Here is a 14,614-nt window from a genome sequence, read left to right on the forward strand (position 1 = left end):
GGAACTACACAAATATTCAGAGAGCTGAGATCAAAGCAGCAACAAACATGTCATACAGACAATATCATTTTCTCATAGAGTATACATGCTTAGATTAAATTTTCATGCTACTAGCTATCATTACTCTGGAGAGAAGCAAAACCTGACTGCCCTAGAGATTGATTAATGTTTTGGCTTGAGAGCCTCAAGATTGGCACAGACTGAAGTGCGAGGGAAGAGCTAAAATATGATGTCTATGAAGACCACAAAAGAAGTTTCTCACATAGCTGCTCATGACTACACCCACTGTAAGAACATGGTGAAATCACAAAACCAAAACCACACAGATTTGTCTTTACTGAATATTTCTCTTTATGTTTGCCAATTGTACTAACTTACAATCAATGCACCATGAAAAAAGAACCATTTTACAAGCCTAATCCAAATACAATTACTGTATGGCTCCATTAAACCAGGCCTCTGTATGACATGCCAAAACAATGAGCATATTTTAGCACAACCAGAAGCAGCATGGCAAAAACTCTAACATTCTAGAGTACTGAGAAATAAGGCCTTACAGATAATAGGTTCCTCCTGAGGTGAAACCATTGCCATTTTGTAGCACATGTAAAGGTTATGGTCTCCCTCCTACCCAAAATGTTCTCTATGTTTAAATAGTACACTTCACTGTGTGAAAAATGAGGCCTCAGTAATGCCCGAGTCTACTAGTCCATATGATTAGTGTGGGGAAAAAAAAGGCAGGATGACAGCAACAGATGCTTATAAACTCCTAAATTCTAAGTACTGATACTGTTCAAGCCAGAATGGAATGACTGTGGTGACACAGACACTGCTCTTTCCTAACCACAACAGAATTAAGGGTATTGGTAGATAGGCACCAATCTGGAATGCATGGCAGTCAAAAGATACCTCCCTACCAATTCAGATGCTCTTGCCCTCTAGGGAAGACATTTTAATTTCTGGATGTTATGACAGATTAATTAGCCTTTGGCAAATAACATTGTCAATACAATTGCCTATCTCAATGTGCAGAGAAAATGCTGTTAAGAAGATGTGCCATCATATTTTGGGGATCCTGAAAATCTATAAAAATTATTTTATGTCAAGCACAACAGTTCCATAGTTGGAGTAATTACATAATGGATGTATTCAGAACCTCCATGTTTGCTCCTACAGTGCACTATAATGGTGCCATTCACTAAAAAAATCATTGTTCTGAGCATCAATGTATGGATCCAGAACAGGACTCTGATATTGCCTGGTAACTTTTATTAGAATCATAAAATATCCTAAAGATGCTACTTTTGTGCAATAAAGAAGCCAGCCTAGCTGACATCTCTACATATTTGTAGTGTATTCTGCTACCAGCTGAGAGATTTAAACTGTCTATCACCTGTTTTAATTCTCTAACATCTGATTACTGTGCATAAGATGTTTTCAGTCAACCAGTGCATGTACAGGCCATGCGGCATAACTAAAGTTACGATCTTACTGTGATCTATGATAGTGTCAGTTTTAGATGGTGAATGACCTCCCAGGTCAAATAATCTGCATTAGATTTAGCTTCCAGAAAATAAAAAAGCATCAGTAAAGAAGTCCCCTCATTCAAAACAAAGTCTTTTAGTTCTCTAAATATAAGGAAGTTATGGGCTTCCTGCTCTGATATATTCTTGTGATAAGGATAAGCAAACAAGAAAGAGAAAGGTATACACCTTTCTCTTTACATAACAGAAAGAAGACTGGATTATTCTGGATCTGATTAGATTGCCTGCCCTTCTCCATTTTCTGTTGAGTAGAAGTAATCCTGAAGACCCTGAAAATGATTCTCGAAAGTGATAAGGACAGTATAAAAATCAATTGAAATTCATTGACGGTTATTAACGCAAAAAACCATATTAACGGCTGTTGAAGGCAATGAAAAATGAGTAACTATGATCATTACAGAAAAAAAAGATTTTTCCCTATGTGCCCTAGTTGCTTTTTTCTATAAAAATAGAGCAAAATAAAAGAATAATAGAATGAACTAGTAATAGACTGCCTTTGCTGATTAGGTTATTGCTTATTCCTAAGTGAGTGTAAGCATCCAAAGAGGAAAATGTAGAGAAAGAACCTTCTTGCATTTATAAGACAGAACCAAACTTACAAGAGAGACTGGAAAGGCCATTCTTCAGAATTCAGTCTATGCAGAATCTCTCTTATAGGCCCACAGGATAATAGCTATTACATAATACTGGGTGAAAGCTGTTACCATAGAATTTGATAAGCCATCATCTGCTTCCATTTCAGCTTGCAGAGGTGTCTTAGCATCAGCCAATCCCACTGCAATCAAAGATTTCAACTTTTATACTCAGGAGAAAACTAATGCAGAACAATTAATATCAGAAAGACTTCTTTCCCTAAAAGCTGAAACATTTGGGTCATTTCTCTTTCTGAACATTTTTTTAAAATGCTCATTTTTTCTTGATACATCTTAACAACAAAACTCCTTGGAATCAGGAGGTAATAAAAGCATTCAGAATACTAAAGAGATTTCAAAATCACCTTTGAACTGTTTCTGCAGCTGGTATAAATGAAACTAAAATCTGCTAGGGTACTAAGGTTGTTCAAGCATGCCTTTATGATGTTGTAAATCTCTCAGGCAAAATAATATATATATATAATATATAAAACAACCTACAGCACTTTTGAAAAAAAAAAAAACAACAAACCTGTTGTATTCTAATCCTCATTGTTTCTAAGGTCCTAAATTCCTGGAAATTATTTTGTGCTATAATGAAAAATATATTGTCTCTTAGTTATATATTAAAGACTATCTATATATAAAAGCAAAACATGTATATTCTTCTGAGCCAACTAAACAGGACACAAGTTTGCAAGAAGTCTTCCACCTTCCTTTGATAAAGTTGATGCATCTGGAGTAAACAAAAGCTTAATAAAGCAAATGCTTCACAGATCTAGCTCAACATGGTCTCATAATGTTAGCAAAGCCACAAAGATTCATTAAGACATGAAGAAAGTTCAAAGAAATATATGAAAAGATTTGGAAAGGACAATTCTAAGCAGAATCACTTGTCATCTCTTTTTTTTAATAAAGACATATGCCAAACTTCACTGATTAAATAATAAAAGAAATACTAATAATTGGTATCAGAATGAGAGAAGCATAGAATACTTTCTCCTTAGAAATGCTTGCAGCAATCATATCAAGTCTCTTGACTGCTGCAGAGGTATTCAAGGATCACCTGGATAGAACCTTGTGCAGAGGAGGGAGTCTCCAACACCCCTTTGTGCAATCCCTTCCACTGCTTTATCACCTGCATTGTAAAGAAGTTCTTCCACATGTTCAGGTGGAACTTCCTGTGCATCAGTTTTTACCCATGGCCTCTTGTCCTATTGCTTGGCAACACCAAGAAGAGTCTGACTGTTGGCAATAGGATCAAATGCAAAGAAAAATCTAAATGTAAGAAATAATCTAAATACAAAATATCAAAATGTTGGTACCAAGATGTCAGCAAAGGGAAAAAAGACTGATGCAGTGCAGTAGATTTTAGATTAACAGGTGTTGTTTTTCTCTTCCTACTCTCTTCTCCCATGTGAGCTCCCTTTCATTGAATTTCTTTACAGATACACCATTGCCTTCTAATTGATCCTAAGGGCCTCTTGCTAGTTTTGTAACACACAAAACATGTCTCAAGCATTCCATGCATGTGATTGTTTTCAATCACAATAAGTGACATACTCATACGGTGGTTTTCCACACAGATTCACAGCATCTTCAGCAAACACACAAATTCTTAAGCATTTAGGCGTAACATTCTCTTGTTCCAATCTTGGTAAGGATGCCAGATACTTGGCATCATTCCCATACAATGCTCCATCCTGTGACACCCTCCCTTCAGATGCTGATAGACATTTATGACGTTCCCTTTCAGTCCCCTCCTCTCGTAGCTGAACTGGCTCCCTCAGCCTTTCCTTGTAAGAGGGATGCTCCAGTCCCCTCATCGTCTTCAGAGTCCCTCACTGGACCTGCTCCAGGAGCTCCCTGTCTCTCTCATCCTGAGGAGCCCAGAACTGGACACAGCACTGCAGGTGAGGCTCACCAGGGCTGAGCAGAGGGGCAGGATCCCCTCCCCTGCCCTGCTGGCCGTGCTCTTCCTAATGCAGCTCAGGATCCCATGGGCCCTCCTGGCACAAGGACACACCGCTGGCTCAGGGACAGTTTGGTGTCCACCAGGACTCCAGGCCCTTCTCCACAGAGCTGCTTCCCAGCAGCTCAGCCCTCAGTCTGGGCTGGGCCATGGGGTTATTCCTGCCCAGGTGCAGGACCCTGCACTTGCCTTTGCTGAATCTCAGGCAGTTCTTCCCTGCCCATCTCTGCAGCCTGCTGAGGTCCTTCTGAAGGGCTGCACAGCCTCTGGGGTATCAGGCACCGCTCTCAGCTTTGTGTCATCAGTGACCCTGCTGAGGAGGGATCTGCCCTTCATCCAAGAAATTGATGAGTAAGTTATTGACCACTGAGCCCAATATTTAACCTCAGAAGACTCCACTAGTGACAGGCCTCCAACCGGATCCTGTGCCACTGATCAGAACCCTCCTTGCTAAAGTATGAGTAATTTCTAGAAGTAATTTCCAGAACTCATGGAAAGCCCTCTGGACTAGAAGTACTTGCTTGTTATTTTAAAGATTTAAGAAGACAGACATGGTAACCTTTACCAGAATCCAGAGTTATTTATATAGTTCAAAGAAGAGTTGCATAAGAAATAATGAGTTTTTTTTCAACTGTGCATCACCTGCTTTATATACCATTATTCTAACATATGGTCTGTTGCAGGAAAATGTTTATGTAAGTGATTTTGGTTATTTAATTGCAAAACTTACCTTTCTGGACAAGGTCAAATCACATTACAGTCAACTGCTCAATGCAACTTAGAATAAAGGCTTCATTGCAATAACTAAAAATAGCATATTGCCCCTTTCAAAGAGTTGTATCATCTCCTACACATCCTACTTCAGGGATTATGATGCATGCAGTATATGTTATCTCTGGACTACTGCTTTCCCTTGTAGAGACAATTGCCACTTTAGTGCTGGAGAGTGATGAAGAGCCTACACAAGCAGCACAGTCATACAGATAGTATTTTCAGTAAGAGAGAGTAGGTGGCATTAGAGGATGAGGGAGATAGGCAATAAATTTCATCTGTGAGCAACAACTGGGCAACACCCTCTGGAAATCAAGGACCACACACTGTTCTGTTTATAACATTTCTTATATTGTAGTGTTCCTGACTAGAAGGCCGTTGCACACCAAGGAATTAGCAATTCACATAACAGTTCCCTTAACTTCCTACAGAAGGTGGCCCTGAGCTCTGTGTTCAGCATGGTTTTCAGGAATGTGTGTGTCATGCTGCACAAACCTCTTTGGCCAAAGGACAGACCCATGCACCTCACTGTAATGGAGGAGCCTGTAGGCAGCTCCAATTCAGTTCTGCTGATTACCACCAGCATGGCTTTCCTTTATCTAAAAGAGTAGCAGAGATTCCTCAGAAGTGAAGAAATCCATCCACATCTGATGCTGCATGAACATACAAGTTCCCAGCATCTGAAGGCAGTAAGATTTATTCGCTACCTAGATTCCTCCTCTTCCTTAGCTTTATGAAAGCAGGCATTTCATTCAGGTATTTGTTGTCAGGCCTTTCTTACTGAGATCCAGAAAGAACCTGGAGCTTCCCTCTCTCTTGTTTTCTGCCCACACACACACAATTCCCTTTTCATTTCAAGACCCATCACTACTAACTACAGGAGAGGCATTTTCTTTTTTCTTGCAATTACTATTAAGCCTTTTCTGTCCTGTAAGAGCTCTCTCTCCATGCCTACCAACATTATGATATTTGAAAATATTTAAAAGAAATCAAAGATTTTTTTTTCTTCTGATAAGATTCATAAATCTGTTGTTAAATATCAGGTCTATCAGGAATCAAACAATTCTATAGCAGAAATCTTTCAAGAGCTTTTACATTTGTACCAATGAATATAAGCACAGTATGTTGGTTTTGCAGCTGTAAACATCCATACCTATCAACTCGAAAAAATTCAGCCAATTTTCAAGCCATCACAGCAATTACTTCCTAAATGACACAGATAATTTAGTAGTCCCTTAAGTCTTCAGCTCCTGTTCAGCTTTCACTTCTGCCTAATTCCAAAAGCAGATATATTTAGGAAACTCCAAGCAATTTTTGACTGTCACCAAAATTTCAAAATATCAGCAAGAAAATGTAAGACTATTGGCTACACTAAAAATATTTAATTTGAATGTACAGCAAACAGCTTTTTACACTACAAGCCAAAGCAGTAAGACTTTTTTTTTTTTTCCAGACAGCAACTTATCTACCACATTTTTTGATTTTAGGAAATTTTAATTTCCTGTATTTTTTTACCCTTACAAAAACAAACAAACAAACAAAAAACCACAACAAAACAAAACAAACAAACAAAAAAAAACCCCATGATAAAATTGAGGCACAGGAAAATAGACTACTACTTCAATTAAATATACTCATTTGAAGGTCTTAACTAGCAAGTTAACCTCTGGCCATCCTAATTTACAGTACTGACAAGAGAATACTATTTTGCTCAGGAAACAATTGCAGGCTAAAAGAATAAACAGACTTCACACCTTTAGACTCCTTATATTATAATGATGTTTTTATAGGGACATATTAAATTTCTCACTGACCTACTTGTACAAAAAAATTCGTTAGTATTCCCTGTTCATTGGCTAGATTTCAGTGTCTGACTGAGGTCTGATAAGAAAACGTTTACTTCTTTTGCAAACTCTGTATTTTGGATGTTGCCTTCAGTTCCCCACAGATAATCTACAATGGCAATGAGCAAAAAAATCAGGTTTCCATGGAGAGTTTTGCATGAGAGAAATGCCAGTGATCCAGAAAACCATTTAAAATTAACTGTTTATACCAAAGTTTCAATTTTTTTTTTTCATATTTATATTACTAAGCTATTATCTGCCCTATTTGGTAAAGAATCTTGTTATTTGTCAGTGGGCTTAATGCACTACATCTTACTCCTGATTTTGAAAGTACATGTTAAAGTGATTTAAGTGTGACATTAAATATGCAGTCAGAGAAAAACTTGTGCCCCATGTATTAATTTGAAGAAATGTGCTATGACTACTGATGATGTATCCAAAGACAGGCAGTGAAGTTGGTGAAGGATCTGGAGCACAAGTTTTTGATGAGAGCTGCTGAGGGAGCTGGAGGTGTTTAGTCTGGAGAAAAGGAGGCTCAGGGAGACCTTACCATTCTCTACAACCACTGAAAGGAGGCTGTAGAGAGGTGGGGTTTGGTCTCTTTTCACAAATAACAAGGAATAAATAATACATAAATTACGTATTTATGTCATATCATAAAATATTGCATAAGAAGAATGGCAGCCATTTCAAGTTGTGCCAGGGGGGTTAGATGGCATCTTATGAAAAATTGCCTTCACCAAAAGGGTTACCAAGCATTGGAACAGGCTACTCATGGGAGTGGTGGAATTACATTCTCTGGATGTATTTAAAAGACATGCAGATGGGGCACTTGGGAATATAACTTAATGGTTAAGTTTTACAGTTGGACTTGATGATCTTAAAAGTCTTTTACAACCTAAATGATTCTGTGACAGAACAAATTCTTAATTAAAACCGCAAGAAAGGATAAAATTTGAAAATAGATGATAACACGTTAATTTCATGTTTCATACATATTCAAAATACATAATTATAAGGACAGTAAGAATATTGCCTTTGGATTTCTTTCCTTTTTATTTAGCCATTCTCAGAAGGCAATATAAGTGCTCAAACATATCCAATAATCTTTCCATTGGTAGAGACCCATCAGACTGAATTTAAAAAGCTTTTCAACAAAAGCTACTCTGAAATTAGCTATTTATTCTACTAGGAATAGCACTTTTTCTTTTTTAAATTTGTACATTATGAAATTGCAGTGGTGTTAGATGAACTGCAACATAATCAGCTGTTTTTCCTGTTGCAAAACTAGGACTCCGTTAAAATACTATTTCTCCAAATACCAGATTGATTTTTAAAGTTTAAGATACTGAAATTATGCAACAAAATACTGAAATTCAAAATCTTCTGAATGTGCACACACATATTAAAATCTGTATGAAGTTTTATATGTTTCAAATAAAACATTTAAATATAATAATAAATTGTAAAAATGCCTGGGTACACAAATACCTGAGGTGTAGCTCAGTTGTTTTAATTAAAGCAAAATGGCAATGCGGGGTACTGTGTCATTATTAATAAAGCTTCATGCCTGCATACCAGCTATTGGCTAAATGGTCAAAATGTTTTTACTAAGCACTTTTAATAATCAGGTCTGCAAAAAATATTTAATTCCCAGAAAATTCAGAAATTTTCATTATCTGTGAGATTCAATTTCTGAGTTCTTTTACTGGGTGTCTCAGAAGACAGCTCTGTAGTGGGTATAATGTCTGCAAAAACTTTAATTACACTGAGAGCATACTACTTCACAAATTTTTTTTTTTTTTTTTCAAAACATAACAATCCCTTTAGATTTTTCACCAGCAGAAGCGTTCACAGTTTGTAACACTACTTGGAAGCATTTGGAGCTTTTGTATGTAAAGCAGTTCTCTATAGCTCTGTAATTTTAAACATGGTCATCTTTCCTTCAAAACTGCCTCAACATAATTGTGTGCTGTCATTTAGAGCCTCAAGATACTCTGTAACACTCAAGTGTTTGCTTCAGTGTCCCAAATGACAGCCAGCTTTATTTTTACACATTGCCTGTTTTATGCAGCATAATTCCTAGAAATACTTATTAAAATACAGAAGACACTCCATATAAATAAAGAAGGGTTATTATCTGCCTTGTTAAAGGAGGACAAGAATTTTAAAACATCTTGATGTTAAGCTCTTCTCTTCATAAGGCATCCTCAGATACACAGTTTCATTCTCCAGAGTTATACATCTTGGGTAATGCTCACTCATGTTAAATTATGTTCAACTACCAAGAACACAGAAGAACCCTTTAAAGCGACAGAACTGAGCAGTACAAATTTCCATAGGGGATCAGCCTATTTGTTAAAAGAGAGATTTATGTCATCATGCTACTGAAGCTACTCAGAGAAAATGTTACCATATTTGTATTTTAAAATCAAGGGTATTTTGATAGAGCATAACAGTAACAAAGCAGGTGATAATTAGAGATAATAGAAATGTTACTCTATGCAGAAATGACAAAAGGAGTATGTATATGTGTTACCTTTGCAGTCTTAGGATCACACCTAATCTTATCCTAATGATGAGGCAGCTGAAACTGAGTGCAATCATTTCTGCCAGAACAACTGTAGAAATTTTTGTGTCTTTTTTATAAGATCATATTTTAAAAAGTAAAACTCTTCAACCACTCCACCTTTAACTAAACTTTGAGGATTCAGTGGCATTCTCTCCCTTATACCTTTCCTTTAGGTCAATTGAGTCACAGAATTTCCAAAATCCTACTACAATCGAAAAGTGCAGAATCAGTATTACAGTAAATAATATCAAAATATCACCTATTTATTCATAGAGGAATCCAGAAAATGAACATATCAAAACCATAAGGGAAATGAAAAGGAAAACACCAAGCTTTAATCTTACATTAGTCTTTAACTTGAAAAGGTTTCCTTTGCCTAAATAAGTGCATACTAAGACACAGTTCAGTAGTGAGAGAATCCAAAAGAGCAAATATTGTGACTTCAGACACAACAAATTACATCATTTGTCTTGCAATATCAAAACATTCTGTTTGGTAAAGCACACACACAAAAAATATTGCACCCAAATATATAATACTACTGTTGTCCAGTTAAATACTTATTCAGTGTTTTCTACACACACCGTGGCAAAACTAATTGGCTTTTGTTGGAACCACAGCTCTCTGAGATAATTTGTCCATATCAATCCCACTTCCTTAAGAATCTGATGCCTCCACCCAAGATGGACCCTGCTCTTGTGTCTGTCCTCTTCTTACCTGGTGGCATCACTTATTAGTTCCCTGAGGTAAAAACCATGAAAATAAATAGTTCCACAACTATTGTCCACACAAATGAAACAGCAGATAAAATATAGTGGTTATCATTATTAATGGATACAATAAGGCTTTTTATCTTGGAAAAAAAACCAAAAAAAACCCAGAGGAAGTTCTTGGGAAAGCTTTTTCATCATGATACAGCAGCAGCTTCAGGGGAAGAATTTCTTTCAGCCTGATAACATATCTGCTGGACTTCCTTCCTTAAAATTGTTGCAATATTTCTCACGTGGAGCAGACCAATGTCTGAGGGAGCTGGGGTTGTTTAGCCTGAAGAAGAGGAGTCTCAGGTGGAAACTTGTTGTTCTCTACAGCTGCCTGAAAGGGGATTGTAGCAAGGTGGGGACAAGTCTCTCAGGTAACAAGTGACAGGACAAGATAAAAAGGCATTAAGTTGCACCCGGGAAGATTTAAATTGGTTATCAAGCGCTGGAGCAGACTGCCCAGAGAAGCAGTGGAATTACCATCTCTGGAGGTATTTAAAAGACATATACTTGTGGCCTAGGGGACATGGTTTAGCAGAGGACTTGGCAGTGCTGGGGTTGGTCTTTGTATTAGATGATCTTTGAGTCTTTTCCAGCCAAATGATTCTATGATCTACAGGAGTGCAGGGAGAAAATATTGGAATATACATTACTGGAGGCTAAATGTTCAAAAATTCTTTACTGATGAGGAAGATAAACCATTTGGAGACCATTGGTCTAGACCATCATTTGTTTTTTCCTTTGAATAGTCTGCTAGAAGGGCTGGGCACTCGCTAAATACTTAGCTCAGACAATATAGTTTCACTAGTAACAAGGGTACTGCATTATGAATTTCACATTTGTAGCCTGACATGCTGTGTTATGGGAACACAGCTGCTGGCTGAAGGCTTGGGACATATCTACCACAGCCTGTTAGTAAAAAACTGTACTTTTAATACCTCTCTGCTTAACACACTTTGGTTCATATTGCGGAGTAGCCTTTGCTCATATGAACATTATTTGAAAGACAGAGTTCAGCAGCATGTGCAATCCACTCCAGCTGTTAAAAGACACACCTAGATTAATACTAGAAGTAGTTTGAAATAAAACATATCAAAGAACAGATGATGTATGCTGGATCTCCAGCACCACATGTTTTACTTTATAGATAGATGAATTTTATTGGTTTGCACGACTTGGCAACACAGATATGACTCAAAGTAGATGTTCAGTTCTTAGCACCAAGGACAGGGTGGATAGGGCTAAGGCAGGCATTTTTAAATTTGTCTCTACACACTTGGCTATGATTTTATTTTGCTGGAAGACATCCATTTCTTGAAGCCTTTAGGACAACAGTTAAGCCAACATTCCAGGTCTGTACACTACGGGAGATGAGAAGAACCACTTGCCCAACATACTCAAAAAAATATAGAATCCACTTCTAATTTTTCATTTTACATCAGTGCTCAGACACAGCTCATCAGCACAAAATCTCATCTAGACCAATCTTGTGCAACTGATAAAAAGAAATTATTTGGGCAAATAAAATGCTTCTAGCCACAGTTCAACATGTCAATACTTTTATACCATTTTTATTCCCTTATGATATCTCCTTGAAGGAAATTTTTTTTTGTTTTCTCTTAAAAACACTTCATGTTTCATATTCTGTTTTAGACAGTGGACCTTATATCTGACAGGGTCACTAATAGGAATAGGACACCACAAAAAACCTACTTATTTTTCAGAGAAGTTTTATGAGGCAAAATCATACTTCACTTACACAGTGAAGTACTAAGCATTATTCTATTTATAGTTTACAAGCTTGCATGTCACAGGGAGGCTTGTGTAGTTTTAGGAGTCTTCCTACTGTGGTTTCCAATCGCATCTTCAAACATAACCTTAACAATCATCTAAAAACATACTATGAAAGCAAAATAAACTACACTACTCTAACAGAATTATTTGCAGTCTACCAGTTGCAAATCTTTTTCAGGAAAACATGGTGTATTAAACTGGTTTCTGCTGTGCTTTGTGTGTTTTTTTTTTTTTTTTTTTTCCCTTACAATCAGTGCATTATCAACCAATAGAAAACACATAATCAAAACTTTGGCACCTGCTTTCAGGCAGTCTAAAATTTGCATAAATCAAGAATGAGAGTTAATTTTAAGAGTGCAGTATAAATAAGGAAGAATGTTGCTGAAATGCAACCAAATGTGCCACTTGTGAACATTTCTGTCCCAGTCTATCTGTTCGTCGCATGAAAGTGCTTCTATAGATTATTCTTATAATCTGTCTCTAAACATTTTTCAGTGGTAGTGCCTTTTTTGTGATTAAGGGAACAGCCCTTCACATGCCATTGTACATCATGTGGCACCAGAGGCTCATGAACAAGAGAAGTTCAGTGTTCTGGTCTTGTTTCCCTCCTCCTCAGCCCACCCCCATCGCTCCCATGCGTCTGCCCCTTCGGTTGTTCTTGGACACAGAGCTAACAGTAACCACCTCAGCACACTGCTCAGCCTTCATCCTTGGAGCACAGTAGTCTAATTAGAGATTTCTATTTTATATGCAAATTGGAATTGGGGATTTTTTCACATCTCCTATACACATCATTTAACATTAATCTCTGCTGAATTTTATCAGATGGTTTGTCACCCAACCACTCAGCATTTTAATGTCCTTATTTGCAGTAATTTCTCTACAAATAATAATTTTCATAATTCATTAAGATACAATCTGTAAATAGCTCTACAATCGAGGGGTCTTTAAAAAAACATACAAACACCAAACCAAAAAACTCTAAACAACACCTCTGATCTCTTTTTCCTCTATATTCAAAGAACCAGCACAAAGAACCTAAAGGTTTGGGGTTTTTTTTTTTAAAAAAGCAAACCAAAACAATCCTGATGGCCCTTTCTCTTATATATACAGGTCTACATTCACCTCTTGTGATAATCATAAAAAGAATATATTTCAGAAATAAATTTACCACAAGAAATGAGCATAATATTGATCTCTTTCAAACTCAGTCAAGCCCTTAATTATTTATGACATTTTCAGTTTTCATAGGATAACATTAAGTTTCCTTCATAGACCTCAAATAAGAATCATCAGAATGCATTCTTACAGGGTAAATAAAACCAAGCAAAGCTTAATGTAACAGGTCACGTGGAAAATTATTAGGGCTTTTATATAAACTTGATTTACTTATACACTTGCTAAAAGCTATTTGCTGCTTAATGAAGCTGAGCATGTTTTCTCCTCTCATTCATGCTAAGTGACATCCCATTTAAGAAATTACTTTTCCAGTGAGAACAGAAGGCACTGAAAACATTGCCCAGTATAAGGAGTCAGATGAAATGTACAAGAGACTGTGTTAGAGCTGGTCAGAAGATGCCCTAGGAGTCAACTAGGTTTCAGGTGATGGCTGGTACAAAGATAAATATTTAGCAAAAATGGAAAATTAAAGAAAGCCAGGAGGAATTTGGACAAAAATGTTTATTACAGCCACCGAGAGGCAGAGTTTTTTAAAAATTTTTTTATGCTGGAAAACAAGAGATTTCAAATCCTGTTTCTAAGATACATAATTAAGAAAGACTGAATAGACAAACAGGTCTGTAGTAATGAAAAATCTGATACACATTAATGTCCCCTCTTAAGGGCAAGAGCTTAAATGCTGGACAACCAGAAATGCTTAAAGGATGAACAATAGGTTTGTCTTGTAAATTAACTTTCAGCTATTTTTGTTCTCCCTTTGCAGGAGAAATACAGAACTATTTTGTTTGCTTTAGAAAGTAAATAATATTTGTAAAATGATTTTGTCTTGTTAGCATTGAATTTCAACTTAAATGGATGCACGGTCTTCCCGCCCTTCCCCATGTGGCAATATTCCATGATCTGCAAATCACAGGCTAAACTTTTGTATGTTTGCAAGACTAAATTACAAAATACAATATAAAATGCATTCACTTAAATTCTACTCACATTAGGGGATGGGAATTTTTAACAATGCTTCAGCATTTTCTACCTTCAAGACAACCTGGAAGCGCAAGGTTACTTGGTGAGGTGGTCTCATCTGTCCTTTCTAGAGACATGAAGTCTCTGAAGCCACAAAGCCTATGCAACATAAGATGGAAGACAGCAGGAAAACAAAAAGTGACAATTCCTATTTTCATGGGGGAAGTTAGTGTACTCTTTCATCCAGAGTATCTAGGCATATGATGCCCTTGTCAGGAAAGCAGAGGAATATTTTGACACATTTAGCAGTCCCAGATCAGAGTTTGATAGAAACTTCAGCCACCTCTCATTTTACATTTTTTTTTTTTCTAAAGGTGTTTTTTTTTTGGTTGAGAGTCGGTGATTTCAGTGAGTATCCATCATCCACAGAAGATGAAAAGCCCCTTCAGTGAGTACTCCTTAGGGAGTTTCTATACAGAAACCTGAGATAGCAAAAGTTATAGCATGGAGAACAGTCATGTCCTCCAAGCAAAAGCAGTCTCAAACCTATCAGAGCAGAAACAATCCAAAAGTCAAAACTGATATTCA

The 14,614-nt window shown here is 36.9% G+C and overlaps 1 protein-coding gene across 29 annotated transcripts in view; it reads right to left on the minus strand.

The window, feature by feature from the left end:
- The window catches only part of GPHN (gephyrin), a 269,956-nt gene that overhangs the window by 140,340 nt on the left and 115,002 nt on the right, over positions 1-14,614 (minus strand). The window lies entirely within an intron of this gene.

The sequence above is a fragment of the Taeniopygia guttata genome, chromosome 5, assembly GCF_048771995.1.
Source record: "Taeniopygia guttata chromosome 5, bTaeGut7.mat, whole genome shotgun sequence".
Lineage (NCBI taxonomy): Eukaryota > Metazoa > Chordata > Aves > Passeriformes > Estrildidae > Taeniopygia > Taeniopygia guttata.